Raw genomic sequence first — 25824 nt, 5'->3', positions numbered from 1 at the left:
GCCTTGTGACAGTGTTAGAAGTCATTATTTTTTTTTATCATGACAAGTAGGAGAGACAAGTTTGTTTCTTGCCAAATCCAATTTCTGCTTCCCTTTGATTATCCTACCAGCTCCTAGAGCATTATTGACAGTTCCTTCCCGTTTTTCTTACCCACTACCCACTTTCCCTCCTTGCTACAAGTGGGTGTTGATGCATTAGATGATATATTCATGATGGTCTTTGCCAGTAATAACTCCATAAGTGATTACCTGTGGAGTGATGCAGAAGACGTACGGTAACCCCCTTCTACTTTGCTGGGAGCTGGGACTGTGCGAGTCAAAATATGCCCTTTCTGCTAGGTAGAAAAGGTGGAAGCTGTATTCTTCAAAATGGTCAGCCACAGCACAATACTGGACGAGACTGGTTTGAGCACATATCAGATTGTCTACAAGTGAAAATTAAAAAGCAGCTTCCAATGACTTGTTCTATTCAGAGAAATGAGGAGATGTTTGATCACCACAGATATAGACCTCTGCTACTTGCTGCCAGATGTTTCATTTTCGTGGCTTGGCCCCTATGAGTTTCCACTGTTTTCTGGGGACTCGCTTGACTCATGAACATAGGGTATTCCTCTTCCTCTCTCTACCTGGTGGAAGCTCCTTCTGGTGAACTGTGGCAAAGCAGTTCTCCTACAGAGAGATCAGGACTGGACAAGTGAAGGATGATAACAGGCATATGCATCCTAGGACAGGGTCTCGGAGAAAAGAAGCAGAATCGGCCATGGTAAAGGAGGTCTGGGCTTCAGTAGTTCTTTGATGAAGCTATCGATGCAGTAAGGTTAGCACAGAAGCCCCTCCCATCTTGCAAGGTGTTGGACAATCCTTGAGAGATGTCAGTGTCTTTGAGAGGGTGCTTTTTTGTTGTGTGCTTCGTGTGACAAGGATCAGTTCTCTGCCTGGAGCTTTTAGTGGCTAATGCAATACAATGAGCTGTCCTAATTTTATTGCTAGCCTGCAGATTTTGGAGCAGATAGATTACACTTACCAATTAGAATCAACAGTTGATTAAGTCAGTGAAAACTTAGTGTGATTTTGGGTAACTTAACAATGTAAACTGTCTGCAAGATGAATCCCCAACATTCTCACAGAGATTACAGATATTTCTTATTATTGTGATCTGGTCTGTGTGCACTTTTTGAAAATATAGTGTGAATATAAGAAAGCAGTGTCATGATGTTTATTACAGCAATAAAATGTTGTCCTTCTTTCTCAGAGACTTTCTATAGAAAGCAATGAGCTCACCCTATTGTAAGTTCTGCAGACTGTGTGGCATGCTCAGGGAAGCCGTCTTGGAAATAGGCACAGGTTTAAAAGCTATGCCTGAAGGGGGATGCAGAAGGGGGATGCATTTCCACCTCCCATTACAGGCAGAGCCTGTCCTATGAACAGACAATGAGAGTCACTGTCTCTCAAGGGAAAGCTGATTGAGCCAACGATCAGGGGAAGATACTCAAAATCATGCTGGTTTCTATTCTTTTTGGTTTCTGAAATTCACTTGCTGTGTGATCTTGAACAGACCTTCCAGCTCCTGTTTCCCATGAATTAAATGTGGTTGACATTTTTTTCACCTTGAAACAGTGCTTTGAAATCAGAGGACAGTAAAAAATCTGGAATTTATCTTAGAAATTAAAGGTGACATGTTGTGCCCAGGAAGGGTACAGTAGAAGTAGGCCTTCAATTTTCCCTTAGTTTAACATTAATAGCACTTCATAATAGAGTTCTGAAGAATTCACTGCTTTTTGTTTCCCAGATTTTGACACCTTTTATTCCTCTCACTCCCCCAGACCTGTTTTTGAAGCTTCTGGCACAGAAGTGGCATAGCATCACTGCTTAAAATCAAAACAAGAAAGCCCAGTGTCACTGTTTTCCAAAGGCACACAAATAATACTTGTACCCCATTGCCTTCTCTCCAACATTAAATAAAGGAGGGTGAGTCTAGGCAGTAATCATCACACTCTTTGTGGGAATTGCACAGGGGGACACTTTAGAAGTAGTAGCAGCTTTTTGCTGCTTTATGGGAGGAAATGTTAACTGCAGCATTCCTAGTCTTTATCTGTGAGATGACTAATGGCTTAATAACACTCTGCTCTTTGGTAACGCTGTGGAGATCTCTTCCTCTGGTTCTTGGGACTTTTATGATGCTCCACAGGTGGTCAAGGATTTCAGCAGTGGTGGGCAGAGGTGAGGGGAAGAGCTCAACCCCAAACCCATCTTTTAGGCATGCGGCCAGTCTGTTAGCCAGCAGCTGTAGAAGGGCAATAACGTAGTCTGTGTGATAGCAAGGGGAAGCACATTTTCTGGGCTGCAAGCAGAAAATACCCTGTGCCCATGTTATCTACTCCTCACGGTGCAATTTTTTTTTTTTTTTTTCAGAGAATTGACTGGTTAGCAGTAGCCACTCCACCTGGTCCCAACACTTGTAAAATGGTATTTCCTTTTGCAAAGTAGAGAGATGGCTCTTAGGCTCGCCTCTTGCTTCTTGACTCCTGCAGGAGGTGCAAACTGCAACATAGTGGGTGGTGCTGGCAGTTGCTTTTGGCAGGAGTGACCCTAACATCTGCCCTCCTCTTGTGCTGTCGTTGATGCAGATGAGCAGGTACAGATGGCTACCACCTTGGCTGCCATCCACAGCAGCGTCTCCAGCCTACACCAAGAACAGGCCTAGTGTTCAATGGTTTATCTGTTCAATAATTTATCTGCTCCGCAGAGAGGTGGTAAGGGATCTGGCCTTCTCCTCAAGCTGATATGAAACTCAGCAGCTGCCAGTGAAGACCTGTATTGTGTCCCACAGAAAAAATTCCCAGTGGATCTCATGATAGCAGAGGATTTGTCAGATCTTACTTGCATAGAATCAGTAGAGATAAGTGAACTGAATGCCCCCATACTTCACAAGCGGCTCAAGTATCCACTGGGTAGCTCTAATCAAGCTGGCATTGCTCTTACCCAAACTACCTATACTGGGAGTGGAAAGTTCAGTTGACGAGCCATCATATTAAATCCAACAGGGAGACACAGCATGTTAAACCACGTTAGACCTGATGTCTGTATCTAGTCTAGGTGATTGCTGCTGTGCTAATTAGAGGAATCACATGAACCCTGAAGAGGTAGTTGTGGGACTACCTGTCTTACAGAAGTGCTGTCTGGCTCAGAGGGAGGAGGGCCTGGGACTTTGCATTCCTTTACTTAATGAGGATACTATTGGGCCTTTTTTATATCTGTACCAATGTGTTACAGCACATAGGAAAACATATTTTTATTATTTTAAAAGATAGATAGCAAAGAAGCTATTTCCCTTTGCAGAGCAGTGAGATTGTTAGTGCAACACATTTTTTCAACTTTGCTAAAATAATAAATATGCCATTTTCCAAGCTTCAGTCAGTAGTCAATTGTTGTTGATGTGACCTTTGAGATGAATGGATGATTTGCAAAGAAGTTTAAAATACATAAAGAATAAGCCTGCAAGGACATGATAATTTCACAACAGAGAACTTATGGCCACTATATGTTTCAGTGTTCCTATTGCCTTTCTGTTTCCTGCCTTGTCGAAATCTGAACATGGTATTTTTCTTTTTCTCCTCTGCTCTCTACTCCCCTCTTCCATTCCCACGATACTGCCCTGATTCATTGAGTTATTTTTTTCACAAACAATTCTAGCGTTAGTGCCTTTTCAGGAAAACAAAACAAAAAATGAAAACAAAGAAAAAAAGAATCCCTAAATTATCCAAAAAAACCCATGAGGTGCGATTTCAGTGGACGTTAAATGCATGTACCCATGGGTAGCTCTTTAGAAGCTGATAGGGTAAGGTAAAATTAACAGTATCGAGTAATCAGTCCTTTTCGTAATGAAGCACTAAATTCACACTAGCAGAGAGGAGTGTTTTTTCTGGGTAATGAAAGATTGTACACATACCTCAGTCATCCCTGTGACCCCAGTGGCTTTTTTTTCTGTTCACTGGATTAACAGCACTGCACATGTGCTTATAGCACTGGCCTTTTCACTGCTGTCTACCCAACTTTTGTTCAAAACCACTTTATTTGCTTGTTCTTTTCTGAGTCACAACAAAGGAAAGAGAGTATACTGGTTACCCTCTAAATGAGAAATCTATGGCTCAAATCAAGTGCAGTCACACTTTTTTTTCTCTCTCACCTTGACCAGGAGGTGCAGAGCTGGGAATTCTGTTTGAGCAGCTGTTTCTCTCCGTGGTTGTCAAGTCCCAAGAGAACTGAAAGGGCAGAATCCTTACTGGACAGTGTGACTTCATCTTGCCTCCACACCTTCACTGGAGCCCTACTGTTGCTGACAGGAGGATAGCAGACCAAGAGAACTTTCTTCATTGTTGGAAGCTGGACATACTATTGTATTGCTTTAGGAGAAAAAGTGGGTAAGTTGTTATTTCTTGCTCTTCTTTAAGGAAGAATGAAATTAATACTTCAGTTGTGGTGCTTGATACTGTAAACATTCTTTTTTCATCAGTGCATGTTCATCATATGCTTATATTATCTGTGGCATGGTTTATTTTCTCATGATCAGATGGCAAGAATTGTGGCACGTATGTTAAGCCACAGACAATCATAATGCTACGCGCTTGTGACAAACTCAGAGTCAGGAGATCTAGTGGCAGTCTTTTAATTTTGAATGCATATTACCTCAATATCAACTTAAGGATAAGAAATACAGAATAAGCTATTACAAAGGACACAGCAGTTCATGTAGTAAATTGTTTCCTTATGTTCTGGGAGTGAAACAGCATATAAGATGGCAGGTACTATCTGCAGGAATCTGAGAGATTCCTGGGTAATTAGCATCTCTGTGACACTGACTCTACTATACAGAGCACAATTCAATCACCTTCATACTTCATACAAGGCAGATGGCTCTCAGGAATGAGAAAAAGGTGAAAGCCACTGGGCTAGACTTGCCTTTCTTGAATGTTTCAGTGAGAGGGCTCTCAAAGTGTCCTGAGGCTCTAAACTTTGATGATTCAGCTTTGAGGAGAAGAGCTTAAAATTGAGATCAGCTAGCTGAAATTCACCGCCTTTGAGAATTCAGAGAATTCTGAGAAAAATAAAAGTCACAACCAAACCCAAGCAATCTGTAGTGACTTTTAAGAATTATTGGCAGCCTTCAGTATAAAGTTTGTGCACCAGTAGCCCAGTTTGTATTTTGCATGACTCACAACCAAGAAATCACCTTCTTTCCAATGTCCCTGTGTTGGTATTAGCATTACAGTCTGTCCCACATTTAGGTAATTCTTCTGAAAGCAGACATAAATTGAACAAAAAAATTACATTTCAAGTGATATACTTGGCTCCCAGAGTAGTCTTATTTTTTAAAAAAATAATCAGTAAGGCAACAGAAACTAAGGACTTTGCACAGGTCACAGAGTGTTTCAGTGATTCAGCTAAGATAAGGTGACTGACTCTTGTTCTTTCCCTTTTTGACCCCAACAATTAGATTCTCTTGCCAGTACAAACAGTCTGCATAACTTGGTAAGAAGGTTAAAAAGTCAGGTCAAGTTCATTTAAAAATTGCTTGTACCACTCATGGAATGTAAGTTCTGCAATCAAGTTTGTATTTAGCCTTGAATCTTCAGATAGTTCAGTACTGGGACAATATCTGATTGCACAGCAAGCTACTGTTGCATGATACGTACATGCAACGGTATCATGCCAACAGTGTAGGTGGATCTTTTAATCTTCTGCTGGAACCCCTAAAGGGATTTATAAACACATCTGCTCCATTCTCATCAGAAAAGTGAAGCCCAAGTGGCTACATCAAAATTAGCTAACACAACCCTGCTAAACAAGGCTACTGAGTATGATGAAGAAACACCCTTGATGTTACTGCAATTTAGCATAATTATGAAGCAATACTCTGGAAGGAATAGAAAGGCCTATAGGGCATGCACTGCTCTGAGTGGGAGGAATGGTTGCACCCTATGCAATAATTTTGAATCTATCCAGTTTGCATTCAGAGCAGCTAAGGCAGGATTGTATTGACTCTAGTGCACACTAGCTCCCTCAGGAATAATCCTGCTTCAGAGGCGTTAATTTCTGCCCTTATTATTTGCTTCAGCTAGAAAGCATGGATATTCATACTAGGAACTAGTCCCTGACATCAAGCTCCCAGTATCACCAATCAACGGTTCGAAAAGAGAGTCTACTGGGTTCTTTATTACTTCTGAGGACTGCAGGCATAAAGATTGCCTAGGCTTACTTATTTGTTAAGGATCAATCCTGCATTCATGCTCCAAGGCCCCATCTTTCTCCACTAACTACTGACTAGTGCCCTAGGGTGATCCTCAGAGCAGGAGGTCCATGGCAAAAGGCAAGCCCAGTTTAGAGTGGGGTCTCTGCTCACACAGAGTGAAGGTAGCAAAATCAAACCCTTTGCTCACAGCCACTGAAAGCTGCCTAGCCAGTCGAAGGCTGTTAAATCAGCAAAGGAAGCTAGGGTTCCCGGGCCAGCACTCTGGGTCAGGGCCACCTGCTCTCTCCTTGAGATGCCTGCAGTCCTACAGCAGCTATGTATCAGAAAAAGTAGTCCCTCAGCTTGTGCATCTCTGCAGGCACGTGTAGAGCCGTCCGTGCCCCCAGAGAGCCGAGCATCTGGGTAGCTGACTGTTCCCCCAGACTTGCTCCAGGACCCTGCTTTTCTCCTCTGCAGGGACCACGCTGGATGCTTCTCCCAGAACTCTACTCCAGGTGAATTTGGAGAGCAGGAGATGACCTGTCACAACCTGAAGGGATTTTGTGTTACCTGCCTGTGTTCAGAGGGGTGGAAGGCAGATGAGCACTCTGATGTGCGTTGTAAAACAGCCTGGGTGTTGGCTGCTGCTGCAAGAAACTCTTAAAGTCTGTTTGTGTACTCATTTTATACAAAACCGTTATTTTCTGTAAAACATTAAATGCAAGGAGAAGAAAAGGTTCTGTTGTTTGGTAAGAGCCTTAAGGGCAAAGATAGCTTTTTTTTGTTGTTTTGATTTGGTTTTCCACCCTTGACACAAGAAAGCATAACCAGTTTTTTTTTTTTCTTTAAAAACTTCAACACGAGACATTAAAAATCTCCTGCCTGGCTGCTCTTTCTGTCCTAAACTAAGTTAGCCTAACCTGAATTTCCCCTTCATCTTCGCAACATTTCTTAGAGAAATCTGGTAACCCAGTCCCCACCTTGGCTTGGACGGCCTTTTTGATTAAAGAAGGATAGTAAAAACTCCAAGTGGCTCTCAAAATAGCAGCAAGCAGGAAGAATCCCATAAAATTTCACTGAAAGCAAAATTAAGCCAGTTTGACATGGAAACTAGAGCCACAGTTTACACTGCCACCCTTCTCCCTTCTCTTCATAGGAAAAAGGGAAGACATTCTCGTTTTCCTTTTCTGTCTTTCCTCTCCTTTTGGACAGGCAGATCATTTTCCATTGCACAGCTAGAATGGTAAACCTTTTTCCTCCATTATATTTTCTCTCTCCCACTGGCCCGGTCCAAAACCCGCTTAAAAGATGAGAATTTTGTGTCTGAAATAGTGAATCTGTCTTAGCAAAAGTCAGTCTCCAGCAGGAATGGCAAGAGACATTGTGACAAAGGAGTAAATCAGTCCTTGAAACACTTCTGAGAAAACCAGACCACTGATTTTTGACTGGTTTATAGCTAAGGCTTTGATTTTGATATTCCAAAGTATTTTTTTATTTCTTAAAAAATTTCAATAGCTTCCAAGCAGCAGGGCTGTTTCTTACTAAGACCATTAAAAATACTCACAGGATTTAAACCTGCTGTTAATTCCATGCAAAACATAGCAAATAAACTAATGAGAAGATTGGAATTTTCCACCATTGCAAACATCAAGGCGCTTTTCTTCAGACAGTTTGTTTCTCCGCCAGAACCTAAACCAAACATTACCAAAAAGGGACGGTATTAGGCTTGAGAGCACACTGTTGCCACTGTGAGCACTGTTCTTTAACTTTTCTGCTATGATGGGAAATAGCCAAAAATGTAGAGTACCATGCAGCAACTGAGGAAGACAGACTGAATTTACTAATATTTCAAGAAGGTAATAACCTGCTGAAAATACGAGTCATTTGTACTAGATATTCAAATATTGTTGTGGAATTAAAAATACATAGACTTGCCTCAATGTGTTGCTGTAGCACACATACTATTTGAAATGCTTTATTTTGACCCTGAAGTCGTCAGGAAGCAGTGAATAAGAAATTGTGGCAGAATTACAACAGAGCAACACTGTGCATTTGTAAGAAAAAAAGTTTTTCTTTTTAAAAACATCCCTAGCTTTTCACGAAGTCTGAATCAAACCAAAAAGGATAAACTCGACAGCAGTGTACAAAATATGCAGCTATCTATCCTGCTGTATTTGAGATCAGGGTCTGGCCCTTAGCCACTAGCTGCAAAATGTTGCTTACAAGGATGAGGAAGCAATGCTCAGGGAAGCAACACAGCTTACTGTATTGGGACTTACAGGAGCTGATTAACCCAGGGAGCAATTGTTTAAGCAGATGTAAATTAACGGGGAGGTTACTCCTTTCAGTGGCTATCAGTGCAGATCTCAGGTCTATGCAGTGACAGGAAACAACAAGGAACATGAGATCTGGGGTAAAATAAGTAATTTGCATGCTTGCTTGGGAGTTAGTCACTGCAGGCTAGCTCTGGGCAGGCCACGTCTGCCTGTGCCTCATGGGGTAATATTTTCTTATTTCACCTTGGTTCTGCAAGATTAATATATGTATTGTCCAATAGTCATAGCAAAAGAAGTGACAAGGATACTAAATATTTGTTCCCAGAAGATGTTCAAATATCTGAAAAAAACATGTCTAAATAAGGTTTACGCTATCCTGTGAATGATTTTATACCACATAGAAAGTCCCAATCATAATCAGCCTAAAGCACTTGCAAATGCTCTGCACAGAACATGAATACAAATAAAATCAAAACCAACACCACTCTTCTTCCCCTCCCTCAGACAAGCTATCTTCAGTTTTCTGCTACAATCGCTGTATCTACTTCCCAAGTCTATGATCCCTTACACTTCCACTCCTTCCCAAACTATGACCCCTGGCATTTCTTACAATTACCTTTCTTCTGTTGCCTGCCTCTCTATCTTCCTACCTTTCCTGCATGGTTCAAACTGATGTGCCTTTAATGGTACAGGAGACTGTACATGCAAGCACTTTTTCTCTCTGATGACAAGCATTTAATGGGATGACTTCTGCAGTCCAATCCCCCCTAGTTGTTACCTTCAGTGACACAAAGCGTTATCTAAAATCCCCATCATGGTGTTTCCTAAAGATATATATTCTACCAGCTGGATTAGGCCTATTTCCAGTGGGGTAATGAAGGCAGAAAACTTAGCAGCTTGTACTTATTTCATTATTTTAAGTGCAAAGTTACTTTGTAGCTGAAAACAAAAAACTTCCTTCAGCAAGCCAGGCTATCACGAGTGGAAGATTATAAAAATATGTTCTGGAAAGAGAGTAGGAAAATGATAAACCAATAACGAAGGAATATTTTCAGTATTTAAATCTGTCATGGCCTCAGTGTCTATGGCACTATGTGAAGAAGGAGACAGCTGTGTGACCCATGAGCAAGTTAGATAGCCCTCGGGAACAGTGAGGAGGGTTTCTGGGGAGCCGATAGTGAGCCCACGCAGGTCAGCAGTAGGAGAGGCATGTGGCACTGCATGAACATTCCTTGCTTTGCCTTTTGCTTTCATTCCTTCTTCACTGACAGGCTGATAAAGAAGCTAGAAAGTGGGTATAATTCTACCCTTGCAAGTGAGTTACAGCTCCTTTAGTACATTTCCTCCACAGCATTCTGCAGACCACAAGGTCCCCAGGGATGATTAAGTTGATGTTTTCAAGAAAGCAAAGAAGTGAAATGGCTATAAACTCATAGTAACCTCAGTTAAAGCATGAGAGTATACCTTGTGACCACAGGCTGGGGCCCACTGAGACTGGTACGTGTGCTCCAGACCAACACGGAAATGGCCTCAAGCTGCACCAGGGGAGGTTTGGATCAGAAAGTAGAAAAAAAAAATTTAGTGAAAGAGTGGTGAAGCATTGCAATAGGCTGCCTAGGGAAGTGGTGGAGTCTCCTTCCCTGAAGGCATTCAAAAAGCTTGTAAATGTGGCACTTCAGGATATGGTTTAGTAAGCATGGAGGTGTTGGGCTGGACTTGATGATCTTCGGATCTTTCCAACCTTAATGAGCCTGTGATTCTAAGATGTCATATATTTTTAGGAAATATTGAGGACTAGAGAATGAGTATATCCCTTTCAAAGCTTTATATTGACGCAGCTGCATGAATACGTCATATGTATGAAAAAGACAAATTTTGAATGCTGGCTTTTTGTGTCACACTAAACATAAATTTCAGGACGACACTGAGATATTCAGTGTTGTGAACAGTTCCTGAATTTGCTCTATGAAGGTATGAAGAGACCTGATTAATCTTCAGTTATGTGCTTGCAGGTGAGGGCAATCTCATTGAATTCAGGGCATTAGTCATGTACAGTGGGAAGTTGAGACCTGAATCGTATGCACTGTATGTATAAAAGGTAGTATTAAACTAGATACCCAGATTACTCTCCTTCTTCAACTATCAGCAATTTTTGTTCATATTTCTGAATACCACAAAGAATTTGAATTAAAAAGACTCCTAGCTTTGTTCACAAAAGAGGAGAGTTTTTTTTCTGTTTTGCATCATCTCTATGGTATATGCCTGATCACTGCTGATTCTAATATATACTAAACAGCAAGAACCACTAATCAGACTCTTACAAAATGCTTTTTACATTGCGACAGTATTTTCTGTGTACCCCTATTCAGAGGGAGGCAGAAGGTGTTAGTCTTGTCCACTCATAGTGCTGAGAAATGTAAAGGAGAATAATAACCAATGTATACGTGTATCTAAACTGTCTTGAAAGTACTACTTTTGCCCCATACTGTCACTGAGAGCTGCTCACATGTTTCACAGCATATAATAATATAACTGATGATCCTAAAACATTGTCTTGGGGGTTGTGATAGAGGTGCTTCTTTCATGACAACTGAAGTGATAGTTCAATTGGATGGATTGCATACTTTCATATTGAGGGTGGAGGAGTATTAAAAAAAAGATAGATCTTAATTTTGCATTAGGGGGAGCTTTATTTTAACAGAATGTTGTTAGCTGAAGTCAAAACAAAAATATTTTATTTGAGTCTGGAATGAATGTTTTGTTACACCAGTTGATTACGTATTTCATCCTTTTGTACCAATTTAGATTCTGAATAGTATTTCTGCTATTGTGTTTTGCAGAGGACACAAATTTCATTTTTGATAAAATTAGTGATTTTACTGTGCCAGTAATTATCGGAGTTGTCAGTATCAGTGCAAACTGGTAATTTATTTTCATTAGTATTTTGTAAAAGCCTGCTAACAAAATGCAACGCTAATTGAAGAAAATAAAACCTAATATCTTCATTTTAACCAACTACACCAAAAGTTAAGCCAGCAGTAGATAAATATACGATGTGCTGCTTTGACAGAAGTGTGCATCTGTTTCCCATTAACTTTGCTTGAGACAAGCAAGAAATCAAGGTTTCCCGTGATTTAATTTCAAGAACAATTTGGATTTCCTGTGCCTCAGCTGGAGGCATTATTGGTATGAGACCAGAAAGGCCCTAACTGTCCTAGGAGGTTCAAGTTTCACAAAGAATAATACCTACAGAAATTCAAACAGGATGTCAAGAAGTGTTACATGGGGCCTCCTCATGCTCTCCAGTGTTTCTAAGACAAATTCACATTGCAAAACTATATTAAACTGCAAGTTTCTCTCTTCTTACCACACAGAAATTGACAAATTTGGAAAAAATAATAAGCTAAGAAAAGCTGCTCAGTGCATCCTCACAGTGGATTTCTGCTCAGCATAGAAAGTAGAATTCCCCATCACGTTCTCCAAAAATGACATCTCTGACCAAAACATCCAAAACTGTTGCTCACAGAGAGAGAACAAAGTCTGTACAGACAGCAGCCAAGCTCTGATTTTTCAGCAAAGGCATTGCCTGTGGCTGTGTGATCCTGCAATTTTTCTCAGGCTGTGTACACAGAAGTGAAGACAATCCAGACTCTGACTTGCTTGTTTAAACCATGGTTTTAGTGTCTGTGACTGACGTAATGCCAATGGCACATTTACATGAATTATTAAACATTATTAGGGAGATAGTGGGCATCTGTTATCTCCTTTGAATGTTTGTTTACAAAGTGTGCTTCACTGTCTTTTAAACGAGGAAGGGGATTATTCTGAGCCATTCAAATTGTCAGGAGGTTAATATATCAGCACCACTCTGGCTCTTTTCCTCAGCTGACATCCCACTCCCACTGGAATCAGCTCTGGATTTTGTCATTGGTCTTGGTACAGCTGACATTCTTACCTCTTGGGCTTCCTGATAGCTGAGAGAGGTCTGGAGAGGCAAGTGGAGAAACTGGAATTTTTAACACCTCCTGTGCTCAGGTAATTATGTTTTTGTGCATTCTTACATATAGACAGCCCTGTGTTTAATATACTCATCACTTACTTTTCCTCTTACCCGAAATAATGGACAATACCCTGCATTTTAATTCAGCAGCTTCAGTTAAATGGGGAAATGATGTTTACGTCTTTCCTTCCAACTTACATTGTTCTTAAGAACTTGTAAAACCTATTTTGAAATTCAGTCATTGTCAGTTTTGCAGGAAAAATTTGCACTGCTTTTTTGACTACATAAGTTGTCTTTGTTGCTGTTTCTTCTGGCTATGTTTAAACTGTACTGGCATTTATAAGATCATATAATTACTGTACATTTCAGGAAGTTTCAAATAATTCTGTTGTGTTATGGTCAAGAAAAAGAAAGTAGCCTGCAAAATGAAGAAAAAACGCCTGGTTGTGACTTCAGTATTTAATATTCCATAGTGAATAGAAAATATAAAAGGGCTTAATTTAGGCTACGGTGACAGAAAAGTTAGGACATTTTTGAAAATTCACAGATTTTTTGGGGGGTTTTGTCCTTGTTCTTGGGGTTTTTAATTTTAGAGGTGAAAGTAAAAAAATTTTGAGCAGAGACAATTATGTCATATATTTTGGAGGCCCAGTTTATCTCAAAAACCAAGAAAACAAAAAAGGCATGCTACTTTGCAATATTAAACTTGTTTTTATTTAGACATGTATGTTAACCAATGAAAGGCTATTCCTAGAAAGTACATTTTCTAGTGCTTTTTTCTGCTGTTAGCTTTTCTTAGTCTATGAGATTTCCATTTTCGCATTAATATTCTGCAGTGTTACTGACCCCAGAGCTAAGATATCTTGATTTATTAGTCTATATTTGTAGCCAATGCATGACATGTTTCTCATGTAATTCCGTGTAAAAATTCTCTGAACACTGCAGCAACATTATCTGATAAAAACGTTTCACAATAAACAGAACTTCTGTGCAACCTCCATAATTTTTTACTAATATTAGAGCGCGTTTAGAAATTCCAAGTCAGACAACAGAAAATCTGACTTTTGACATGCAGTGATAACTGTTAATTATCCATATATAGAGAGAATTTTGTTGCTACATCTTTAGTGTAGCAATCTTGAAACACAATTGATGAGTTCTATGATTGAGATTGGAAAATTGCATAGAATGGTTTATTGTATTACATATGATCTTCAGTTAGCAAGATAAAACAGGTTTTTTTTTTCCCCAGTAGACATTGTGTCTCATTGCAAAGCTTTAGGGATTTCTTACAAGCAGTATTAGCGCAACGCCACTCCTGACTGAAGCACAGAATAATTTTGTAGGTAAGAAGAGAAGATCCTCTTCTCTGTAATGATACACCTTCAGGGCCCCCGAAGGATGTAGCAGTGTCAAGGTGGAACATGACTTTGTTTATAAACAACTTACCCTCACTTATCGAGATACAGATTGAGATGCTTTGGTAATTAAATGCTGAAATGGCAGCTAGAAGTTTGATGTGGCCTACTTTGATCATATTCGCCCAACAGTCTGGAAGTGTGTAATAATCCTCACAACTGATACTTTGTAGTTGAAGTATGTAGTAATCCTCAGCAACTTGCATTTTGGCAATAATAATTTATCATTCAAAATATAGGCGTTTTGGAACAGAAGAAATGAGAGGAATGGTCTGTACATCCCTTACTTCAGTTAAATCTTTTCCTTTCCCGGAATTTTTCAGAGGTTTCCAAGTATTAAACCAGCGATTTTGCTTACTAAATAAAAAACCCAAAAAGATAGATTTAGATGGTTTTCTCTAACTAAATCAAAGGTTGAAAGGAACATGGCCAGTATCCAATGACTAACATGAGAAAATGGGCTTTTAAAAATCTCTAATGTATTCCCATAGCTGTGCCAGAACTCTGAGAAAGTTCTGGCAGCTGAGCTCAAGAAATCCAACACTTATTCTTTATTACAGTTTATCTTTCATTAAGAAAAGAACAACCTCAGACCCAGAGAGGTCAACAAACAGCCTTGCATAGACTTTGGTGGACTGTGGATCAGTCCCATGAGTTTTATCTGGAAAGACAGATGCTACGTTTGGCCTCACCTCATTTTAAACATTTTCTATACAGGCATTTATAAAGTCTTTTCCAACATAAATGATTCTATGTTTCTAATTCACAGCAGTTAGGGTTAAACAGATCATGACTATCAATACTGCTTTAGTACCCACTTGAAGATGAGAAGAATCATAACAAATCAAGCCCTATATTCCTCTATACAAAGATGAACTTTGATCTAGACAGAGGTAAATATCTTTAATGTAGACATTTCCTTTCAGTCAGGTGAATCCCATCAGAAAGATCAGCTCTACCCCATGATTTCCTACGAGTTCCCTTTGTCTAAAATATCCCAGTCAAAGATGAAGTGTTTCTCAAAATCATTTGTGCTGCAGAAGTTAACACTGTAAGCATGATGGTTATTCCAATGCACGCTGATGCTAGCCACAACATGACGGTAGTCACAGACACCATAGCTCAGAGCAGAGTAGATGGCAGGAAGGGCTGTAACTGCTCATTCGTTCCCCACCGTGTAGGACTGGTAGCCAGCTGTTTGGACCCACTGCTCTACACCTCATCACACTTGGTGTAGACCATCCAGCTCTTGTATGATATTATTCAAAATTCACCTGACAAGTGACAGATGCTTTAAGAACCAGGTCGCTAGAATTTTAATTTGCAAAAGGAACCAAGACTACTTGCTTCCTATTTTGTAGCTTGAGATTGCTTAAAGGGTAATTTTTCTAGCTACTTTAACAGTTAAAAAAAAAGACTAAATTTTTTAGTGGGTACTTCAACTTGCACATCTAAAGACAGGACACTGTTATGGTGTAGAGTTGTTATGATGTGGTATCAGCGTCTTGCAAAAATTGACCAATTAGGATTTTCCTCACACATATAATTATCATTTATAGTCCTGTCCTGTCTTTAGAATCTGGCCTTAGGAATAAAATAAAATAAACCTGTTTAATGAGGGTGCAAAACCACTTTGGTTTATGTAACCCATGTGATATTATTTATGGCAAAGAAAAAGCTAAACCTTTCCACTATTAAAAAAAAAAATCAATGTTTTTAGCATCAGAACTTAATGATGACTGTGATTTACAATCTCTGAGGAGCATAGGTAAGTGTTTGGGTAGAAAAGATTAGCAGCCTTGAAATTCTCAAGCAGACAGTAATTTTAAAGACCTATGTTACCTTTGCATATTTTGGAGACTATGGCAAACTGGAGCTTTTTCCATGAGAAATGAAAATATGTATTTTAAAAAAGGAAAATAGTCACACAATTGCAGATTATTAATAATTTATCATACATTTGTCAGAAGTATAAACATGAAATGCAGTACATGGAAAAGTACCTGGGGGACATTAAATGGAGTGTTAAGTGGGGTTTGCAACTCTTACCTCTCATTCACTCACATAATGGTAGGAACACACATTTGTCAGCAGGAAAGCTGGACTGCAAACTGTTCTAAACCGCACAAATTTGTAGTAATCTTTCTAAAATCCTAAGAAAATGAGTGCAATAATTAGCAGATTGTACACCACCTCAGCCATGACATTGGAGCACTGTGCAGCCAAGAGTCCAAATCCCAGAACCCAAAAGCAAGAAACAATATTTTGCATAATGTTATTGCACTTAGCTAGAAAGGGACAAAATTACATGTATGGATCTGTGAATCGTAAGATGCTGGACATGTCTATTGCATCTGCTAGGAGGTGTAATATATATGAGTTATTTCATTACTTGTTCTCCATTTCTGAAAGTACATAAAATCCCACATTCTGAAGTTCATTAAAATACCGTGTTCTTCACAGCTATTTATATACTTTAACAAAATCCATGCTTCTATTTCAGGAAAATAGAAAGCCGGCAACAAAGATTCTAGGATTCCAAGAAAGTTCCAGCAATGAAAATAAATGAATTAAACATCTTTAATGATATGTTCAGAGAGGAGAGGCAAAAAGGTATGTACAACGTATGGTCTCTACCACACTTCTTAACGTAAAACAGATGTGATTGTTGGAGGATGTCTGGGGCATAGCGATGACAAGATGATAGAACTCTCTGTTCTAGAAGAAGTTAAAACAGGGATCAGTAGAATGGCCACCTTGGGCTTTCAGAGGGCAGACTTTGGACTGTTTAGAGGGACAATTGATAAAGTTCCATGGGAGACAGTCCTTAAGGGCAAAGCAGCCTGAGAGGGCTGGGTGCTCTTTAAGATGGAAATCCTGGCAGCACAAAAGCAGGCTGTCCCTGTGTGCCGGAAATGAATCGGCAGGGGAGAAAACCAGCTTGGCTAAGCAAAGAGATCTGGGTGGATAGAAAAAAATAGGGAAGTATATGAGCTTTGGAAGAAGAAGCAGGCATTTTGCAAGGATTACAGGGATGAAGTGAGATGATGTAGAGAGAAAATCAGAAGGCTGAAGCCCGACTAGAACTTAGATTGGCCAATTCTGTGAAAGATAGTAAAAAAATGCTTCTACAAATATATTCACAACAAATGGAGGAACAAGGAGAATCTCCATCCTTTACTGGACGCAGGGGAGACATTAGTGACAAAGGATGAGGATAAGGCTGGGGACTTAATGCCTTCTTTGCCTCAGTCTTTAACAGTAAGGTAAGATTTTATGAAAATGTCCTCGCAACACAACCAAGACAGTAAAAAATGTAAGGTCATACTGCAGAGAGTTTAAGATTCATCTCATTAAATCAATGGGGTAGTTAGCTGAAAAATAAAAGTATTTTCCACAGGTATTTAAAAAAATTGGCAGCAGATGTTATTAAGGGCTGAAAGTAATTACAAGCAATTAAGGTTTGTTTGTTTGTTTTTTTAAATGCTTTAAGACTACTTCATAAACAAATATGAACTCCTGTAACTAAACTCTACATTGCAGATGGTATCTCTCTTATGAGCATTAATGGTCTAAAACATAGGTGTCACGCTTTTTGTCTGTGAATGTGGAAACCAGGAGCAATCCAGAAAACATAATTAATCATATCCAGAAATAACTGTCTAGGTTAGACAAGTAATTGTCCTCTGAAGACTCTTGTCACGCTCCATTGACCACAGAAGAAGTTTAGATTGTTACCCAACTGATGAGGACTAAAATTAAGAAAGAAACTGGTTTTGGCAGGAACAACAATGCTTTAAAATGATAACTGCTGGATGTTGTCAATTTAGTGACAGAATTCTTCCAAACAGAGGACTATATAGATGGCAAGGCAATTGATTTATTCCTTTGGGGTTAAAGCAACAGCCAGAAGAGAAGTGGATTTGGAATAGACAGAAATAAACTCTTCATATATTCAGAAAATATAATCAAGTCTTTTAAAGTAATTGAGACAGCACTACAGTCACTGAGCTATAAAGCTACCTGAAACTGGAAGCGTATATTTTTGTTATGCTTGATTTTGGCATGATTTTCGTGGATAATTTCTGCCATTATTTCTAACCTAAAATGTAATTCACCAACTTAAAAACATTATGAGCTTTCTTTCTAAGTTTCATTAGATGCTTGAGTTCATTGACAAGCAACAGGCAACCTGCTGTCTATGAAGCAAAGTGGCTCTGAATTTTAATTTTAAATTGATCTATACTGTATGTGTGTTGTTAATTACCTGTTGGAAGTAACCAAGAAACGATAATCAATACAGTTCTGATTTACAGGGCATGAATGGGAGAAATATGAAAAATAAGGAAGTAAGAAAGAATGTGATAACAGTGGTGCTAGACAGAACTGGGAGGATTTTCTGGGAGACTTTCCAAAAAAAATAAGACATCTGTGACTTGTCAACCCGTCACCACAGAAGATGAATCAGCTTCTTTGGCTGGTTTTGGTTGATGTCATTGCATTTAAGAAGACCTATAAATGGGAGTTTCCTTCATATTACTGTATCCTCTGTCAAGAGAACAAGAAGCGTTGGACTTTCTGGCCTAGAAAATCGAAACCCAAGTTTTAAGAAAATGCCATCAAATGCTTGACCTTCTTCAGGCTTTCCAAAGCAGTTTTCACACTTACATGTGCAATAGGATGACTAATCTGATGCATAATATAGGATTACTTCGTGATCAGTTACTTATCCTTACCTAAGGCAACACAATAAGGAAATCTGCGTTTAGAACAGGTTTTTATAAAAAATCACAGAAATGTCAAAAATGTAATGAAATTCACTGAGCAAAAATGCTTAGTAGCTGATTGAGTTGTTATTTAGTAGAACCCAGTTATGTAAATTGTTTTCTTTTTTTCAGGCTTTTTTAGACTGCTTGGTCTCTTCCTGCAGATACAATACATGTTTGAAAGTGAGGAAGTTCAAAGTTTGCCATTTCAGGTTACAGACACATGTGAAATCTAATGAATGAACCCTGTCTACAACTACCTGAAAGGAGGTTATATGAAGGTGGGTGTTGGTCTCTTCTCTCAAGTGATAGGTGACAGGATGAGAAGGAGTGGCCTCAAGCTGCATCGGGTGTGGTTCAGATTGGACATTAGGTAAAATGTCTTCGGTGAAAGAATTATCAAGCACTGTAATAGGCTGTCCAGGGTGGTGGTTGGGTCACTATCCCTGGAGGTATTTAAAAGAAAGGTAGATGAAATGCTTAGGAATGTGATTTAGTAGTGGACAGATATGGTTGGGCTTGATGATCTCAAAGGTCTTTTCCAACCTAGCAATTCTATGATTCCATGATTCTATGAATCGCGCTATGAGGGCATGCATCACTCCATTGACTGTATAGGACATTCAGAGAGCTTCCTCTCTGAACCTCTGACTGCTAAAGCAGCTAGTGTTAATATATCCCTCATCAGCTTCCACATATTCACAAATTCTGCTTTCTTAGGGTCTTATTTCACTTGTGTGTTATGGTGTTTCCTCAATATTTAGAAGATATTCCACTATCCTTGAAGGACACACGATACAAAGATACAATAGGTACCATTTATTTAATTACAGTGATTAACTTGTGATGTTTTGTAATTTTGGATAGCACTTGTAATGCAGTAGTTTATGCCAAGTATCAGTTCTAAATTTTAACACTTGTCTTTCAGCCTGTGACAATACACCTCCAGCTCAGATGAAAGGAAGACAGTTGTATGCATCTGGAACTGAAGCTGCGACATGTTAATGACCTTACCAGAAAATTCAGGTGTTGATATAAAAGTAAATGCACTAGAGTACTTACTCTCAAATGTATGAAGTATGCCTATCCTGGATTTACCAAATTACTAAAACCTTAAGAATTAAAAAGATTAAATTTTCAACATTGCTGAAAAAAACATTAATTTCGTTTCAACAAGGACCAATGAAAGATAAATTTTATTTAAGATAAGCTGTACATTTAGAAAAGTTATACACAAAAAATGTTGCTAGGCAAATTATAAATTCTAGAGAGCAGTATATATATTCATACAGGTTTACAAATCTCAGTAGAAAAGCTGTGTACCTTCTAGCTGATACAGACACATCCAAGGGGAAACCTAGTGAACGAGTTTGGACAATGAGAGAAACAAAAGATCTGTTGGACTAGAGAAGAAAAAAGACAGGAAGGGTTCTTAATTTGTTTTCCCCTGGACAAAATACATGAATGAATGATGTTTATATACAGCATAGAATCACATTGTAAAAAATGACCTAGAGAGATACCAGGACTTCGTGGGACCAGTCCATCTGAAAAGGGGGCATAATCTGCCTTTATTGTAGCATTTTGGTACCTTAACTCCCAGAAGAAATAAGTTTAAGGAAAAAGACAACATTTAAGAAGAGCCATTTCACAATTTTCTTCTTGACTAGACAAGTTCCCAATAGGTCAAACAGATGCCAGTGGGGAGATTTCTGGATGAGAAATTGCTGTATTTCCTTAGCCTGAAAATTGCCTCCCTCCTGTCTCTTTCTAGCCCACTGTTCAATCAATCAGCTCAAATGGGGAAGCATACTGAAGCATCTCTTCCTCTTTTCATGCCAACTTACATTTAGTGCCCACATGGAAACCTGTATGGGATGCTTGTGTGATACAACCTAGTGGCAGCAGAAGTGTAACATAGTCTTTCGTGCTTTGGTGATCTGTCCATTGAGAGATTTAGATTTTAGCGTTTGCTAAAGTGAAGAAAAAAGTCAGTGTTTTTCTATTCTCACAAAGCCCATCAGATAATTAGATGACAATTTTTACCCCTAAATAAGAAGCAGAGAAGTAGTCATAGTCAGTGTGATCGAACCGCTTAGAAACAATTAATTACATTAAACTTCTGTATGAAGTTTCATAGCTGTGTTGACTACACAGAGTTTTGGAGGGTCTATAATCCTCCAGAGCTTTCAGGCTGTATGTACTCTCCAAATTGTTTGCACTACCAGTTCATCTCCCTCGGTATGAGCTATGCTGACAGTATTAGCAAGGGATAGCGGTCAGCTCTAACCAGTACTTCAAAGACTAGGCTGATTAGACATGCTCAGAGCCCTTAACAGCAAACAGGCTTTGCCTAGCTTCAGTAAACAAATAGAGGTGAAGCTGTGCTGGTCAACATGAGTTTCTACAGGAGTCAGACTCAAACAACTAAATCAGAGAAGATTGCTGTTTAGCCTTCTTTTAACGATAAAGGCAATTCAGATAATTTCCATCCAGCTGGAACTATCCTTCCTAACTTATAGGAAATCAAAACAGTCTGCCTGTGCTGAATCTTAGATTAGCATAAATGACATGCTACGCATCTTGCTGACACAGGAAAAGTAACCAAGATAAAGATTTTCATACATCATAAGTGTGCCAGAAAAATTTGTATGTGCAGCCACTTATAAGAAAAACTAATATTTGAGACAATTTTCCGTTTTGAAAATCAAATAATAAATATAGAGTAAAATGGAATGCCCACATGGGGGAGTTATTGCAGAACAGTTAAAGAAAGTACTCCTGGCCTTTGGAAAGAATGATTAAGCTGAAATTAGAGTTGACAATGGTGAGAAACCAAACAGTATTATTTCTGGTAAGCAAAGCACTGAATACTTTTCATTTGTGGCTTCCTCATATGGCAGATTTGTCCAGTTCATTATTTTTCCTTCTCATAGGTAAACGGTAGTGGTAAATATGTAGCATAGCATAAAATATCTGAATGTCCAAAAAAGTCTGAATGTGCCCATGAAAATTATTTCACTCTTAATGAAAGAGTCATAATATTTTAAATATTTTGTGCAAGGTTGAGCACCAGCTCCTGTATGAGCAAAAATTTTGAAAAGAGCTTAGTACTATCTATCATTGTTAAAACTTTAGTCAACATAAATTAGAAGTGACATGTAGCTGTAAGGAACTTCACAGAGTTTACAGTGAACACAATGGAGCTGTTTAAACAGCTCTCTTCATATCCAAGAGCGGGAAGCATGTATGCACTCATCTGCCAGGGCACTTTGAATGCCCCTGGCAAAACAGTGGTGCAATACGCATCATGTGTCCACAAATCAAAATCAAAACCATGTCATCTTTGGTGGTTAATCTCAAACAGTAATGAAAGTATAAGGAGAGAAAATGCATCACAGAAACAGATTATACTTTTTTAAAACAAATCATTGTGGCAAGAAAGAAAACCTTCATGACTGTGGAGATCTAGAATAAGGCTACAGAACAGTTCCACAACTGGTAGACTCTCATGAGATATAGACAAACCCTTGGAGAACTGCATATTTTGGCATGAGCAACTCAACAAAAGATGAATTTCAGGCACCTAGATCTTAGATTTCTGGTATTCACTGTAGCATTTATGTGGTGTGACACAGATACCCAACATTTTTTGGCCTTGCCAGATACATGTTTACAGTTTAGCATGATCTGAAAGAGAACAAGAAAATAAATATCACCATGAGACTGGAAAGACACGTTAGTGGGTAGACAATGTCTTTGGAAATGGAAGTGGCATTTTATTTTCAGTGTTACTATTAACATCTGGTATTAATGGTTATGAAACCAATTAAAAAAGAACATGAGCACTGGTACTCCGAAGTGACAAAACCACCCCACAGAAGATAAATCACAGGCTTTCCTGATGCCACTGATAGTGGCTGTATGCTGAGTATAGCTTTACTGTGAACAGTTAAAATAAATGTTTATAAAACACAGACCGTAAATATTTGGATTGCTCCTGGGTAGTGAGACTTATTTACTCAAACATACGAAGACTTTGCACTCTGAAAAACTCATGAAGTAATCTACCGTATTAATCTAACAAAAAGTCAGCTGGTTGCTCAGATTTGCCTTAGTCCTTTCCTTAATAGAGTCAGGAATGTGTCTTCAGCAAGAAAAGAGGAGAAATCTGTTAGATCATTTGTCAGAATTATACAGAGTGTATAAGAAGAGATTATTCTGGTAATGCAACTTTTCTATGAAGACAGTAAAGCGTGTTTTGAAGAATCGATCAAGGGAAATTTATACCAACACAAGACCAGTGTGCAAAAAACATTTCACTGACATGTCAGCCCTTAGCAGTGTAACATTGTTCAACCAGCCTCTCCGCAGAGGAGTCCATGTATGAGCTTCTGACCCCATCGTTATGAACAGATTTGTCATTCACTCTGGAGAGACCAGAACTCATCCCAGATTACTCACCATCTCAGAAGAATACTGTATGATAAGGATCACTGAAAATCCCCAGATTATATGACTCTGATATGTGACTCTGATATGGCAAAACTTCTGAACATTCTTCCTTATGACAGAACATCCAGATGACAGCCTGGTTACACAGATAGCCAAAATCCTACTTTTGTTTGCCCGTTAGCTAAAGCCTCAAGAAAAGTGAGTCTGGTCCATTTGTATCACAGAAGTCGTTGAAACAGAGACAAAGTCAGAACTCCAGGGTCTATATCAGCATGTCTGGGCAAACATATAATGATGGCCTGATCCATAGACAGTTAAAGGCCATGGACACACTAGTTTAGATTTCACAGGGCTTAGGTAGGTCTATGGTTTTCTGCATATTTTTCCTTCTTAACCTAAGTGTGATGAAACTTTCATATTTCATCAGTAACACAAGTCTGGATGCTTAAACTCTTTGATACTTTCAGCCTAGCTTCAGAAAGTCTGCCTCAGTTGTCTGTAGAAATTTCTGTTGTTGTGGCTGAGGAACAGAATTAAGATTTAATTCACTTGGGAGAGAAAGAGGGAACAGTGTATGGTTGCTGATGAATTGTTGGTATATTACTCCTACTCGTATCCCAACCTGACCCGTATTTATTTAAGCACAAAATTACCAAAAAATAAATGAGCCTTATTTTTTTAAGAATGCTGTTTTGCTGTATGAGCTATCATACATTTCAGATAGAAGCTATATAAATGCACGAATAATTTTTCTTTAAAAACAGCGGAAAACAAGTTTTTTAATGTATAGTAAGAAAAGATTTTAAAAATAAAGATCTATCCTATGGCTAGCGACTGAAGAGGAAGGATTGGACCCATAAGAGCTATCACATTAAAAGTATGTGACTGTACATCTGTGGCATGCTGTGTCCATTTTATAGAGAAAAGAAATAGCCTGGGGACCTTCCAAAGGTTTGTCTTCATCAAGAGGACTTCCAAATATGTCTCCTTGGGTCTGCCAGTGGGCCGTAGACACTGTTCTGAGTTATCACCAGTACTGACCATGTTTCAGTTTTATTTTGTTAGGTAAAATGATGCTTAACTGGCAGTGAGCATCAGCCAATGCATTAGGGACTTCTCATGGAAAGAATAATAATAAAAAACTCTCCTATGATTACTAATATTAAGATTGCCAGCCAGAAACACACTGTGGCAATGACACTGTCTCCCTGATGTGTCTACGACAGACTTTTCCGTAGCAGCAAGGGAGCTCCCTGCTTATATAGCGAGTTGTCTCTTTCCTCAGTTAGATGCTTCAGGGTTAGGCTTTGAAGCCTGTACTGCTCGCTGTGGTTTTGTTTTGCAGTCAGTACAAAGAAGTGAGCTTTTTTAGAACAGAGTTCATCTCTTTCTAAGACAGATTGCTGAAACAAGTCATGTAAATCACTCCTTATTTTTCCTCATTTGACTATAAAAGAAGCCAGGGTGAGTAGTTCCAATGCTCAAACTTTTTAAAACTTGATTTCTTCCATTGAGTAATATGAATCCCATATGAAATACAGGAGACAAAAGTCATTACTGCGTTTGGGACGTACAGGGTAGTAGGACATATAGGGGTAATGTGGCTAAAGAGATAGCAGGTTTGATTTGAGACCCCAACATGATTAAATAGGCTCCTCTGGTCTCCAATGTCAGAGTAAACAGATCAAAATCAGGAAGAGCTTTACCTGTAAACAATCTTCTTTCTATCAGCATCTAGGTTAATGAACAGTGTAATTTGTGGGCTGTCACATTTCCTTTCTTATCAGAAAGTACCTTTAAGTGCAGTTTGCTTGCATGTACACAGATCAGTGCACAGGAATTGCTGATGACTTTCTTCATTGTTTTTTTTTTTTGTTTAGTTGGTTTTGTTTGTTTGGGGGTTTTTTTGTGTTTTTTTTTGGTTTTGTTTTTTTTTTTGTTGTGAAGATACGAAGTAGTGAGCAGCTCTGTGCAGTTTCTTTTCCAGCATGCCTGCCTAGGCTGAGAGACTTTCTCTCCTCCTGCCATCATGGCATTTTCTTTGTTCAGGCAGTTTCTTTGTTCAGGCAGTTTCTTTGTGTGGTTAGTCTTCAACATGCTTCATCTTCTTTCCATTCTCCTGCCTGCAGCCTAAGGCAATTACCTCAACCCAACTGGGATAAAGAAACAGAGATTCTCTTTAACGAATGGAATAGCTTAGTAATGATGAAATTTCTTCTGAAAGAGATGATTGTTTACAGATTAACCCTCAGTCTGTAAATTAGTGCAAAAGAGAACCCCAGGAAAAAAACCCAAATGCTTCATATTCTATATCCAATATAATATCCAAATATTTGTACGTTGCTTCTTATGTTGTTTTTAGTCTTACTGGAAAGACCTTTAAAATGACGAGTAAGGCTCAGTTTAGTGAAAGAGTCACATAGATTTTACAGACTAAGAAATGAACACAGTTCTTTCATGGCCACTAGGGACCAAATGTATCAAGAACACTTAAATTCTGGTATATAATCTTTTTCCTAGGCAAAGAGATTTCAGCAAGAGGGGCCAGAACAAACAAAAGTAAAAAGGCTAATGTTTTTTTCCCTGAAGTATTTGTGAAGATTGGGCAACGGTGTCCAAATCCATCATTCAGTATGCACTAGTTCACCAGAAACTAGATCAGCATATCTCTTAATCTGTG

The 25824-nt window shown here is 38.9% G+C and overlaps 1 long non-coding RNA gene across 1 annotated transcript; it reads left to right on the top strand.

The window, feature by feature from the left end:
* The first annotated feature begins 2424 nt into the window (after positions 1 to 2424).
* LOC128850495 (uncharacterized) lies at positions 2425 to 24226 on the top strand. Its single transcript, XR_008447908.1, has 5 exons — positions 2425 to 4421; positions 12391 to 12540; positions 16427 to 16536; positions 18822 to 18970; positions 19618 to 24226. It is a non-coding gene; the product is annotated as an uncharacterized LOC128850495 (long non-coding RNA).
* The last annotated feature ends 1598 nt before the right edge of the window (positions 24227 to 25824 follow it).

Source organism: Cuculus canorus, chromosome Z, assembly GCF_017976375.1.
Source record: "Cuculus canorus isolate bCucCan1 chromosome Z, bCucCan1.pri, whole genome shotgun sequence".
NCBI classification, from domain to species: Eukaryota; Metazoa; Chordata; class Aves; order Cuculiformes; family Cuculidae; genus Cuculus; species Cuculus canorus.
The sequence above is the reverse complement of the archived record's forward strand: the minus strand, read 5'-3'. Positions and strand labels throughout refer to the sequence as shown.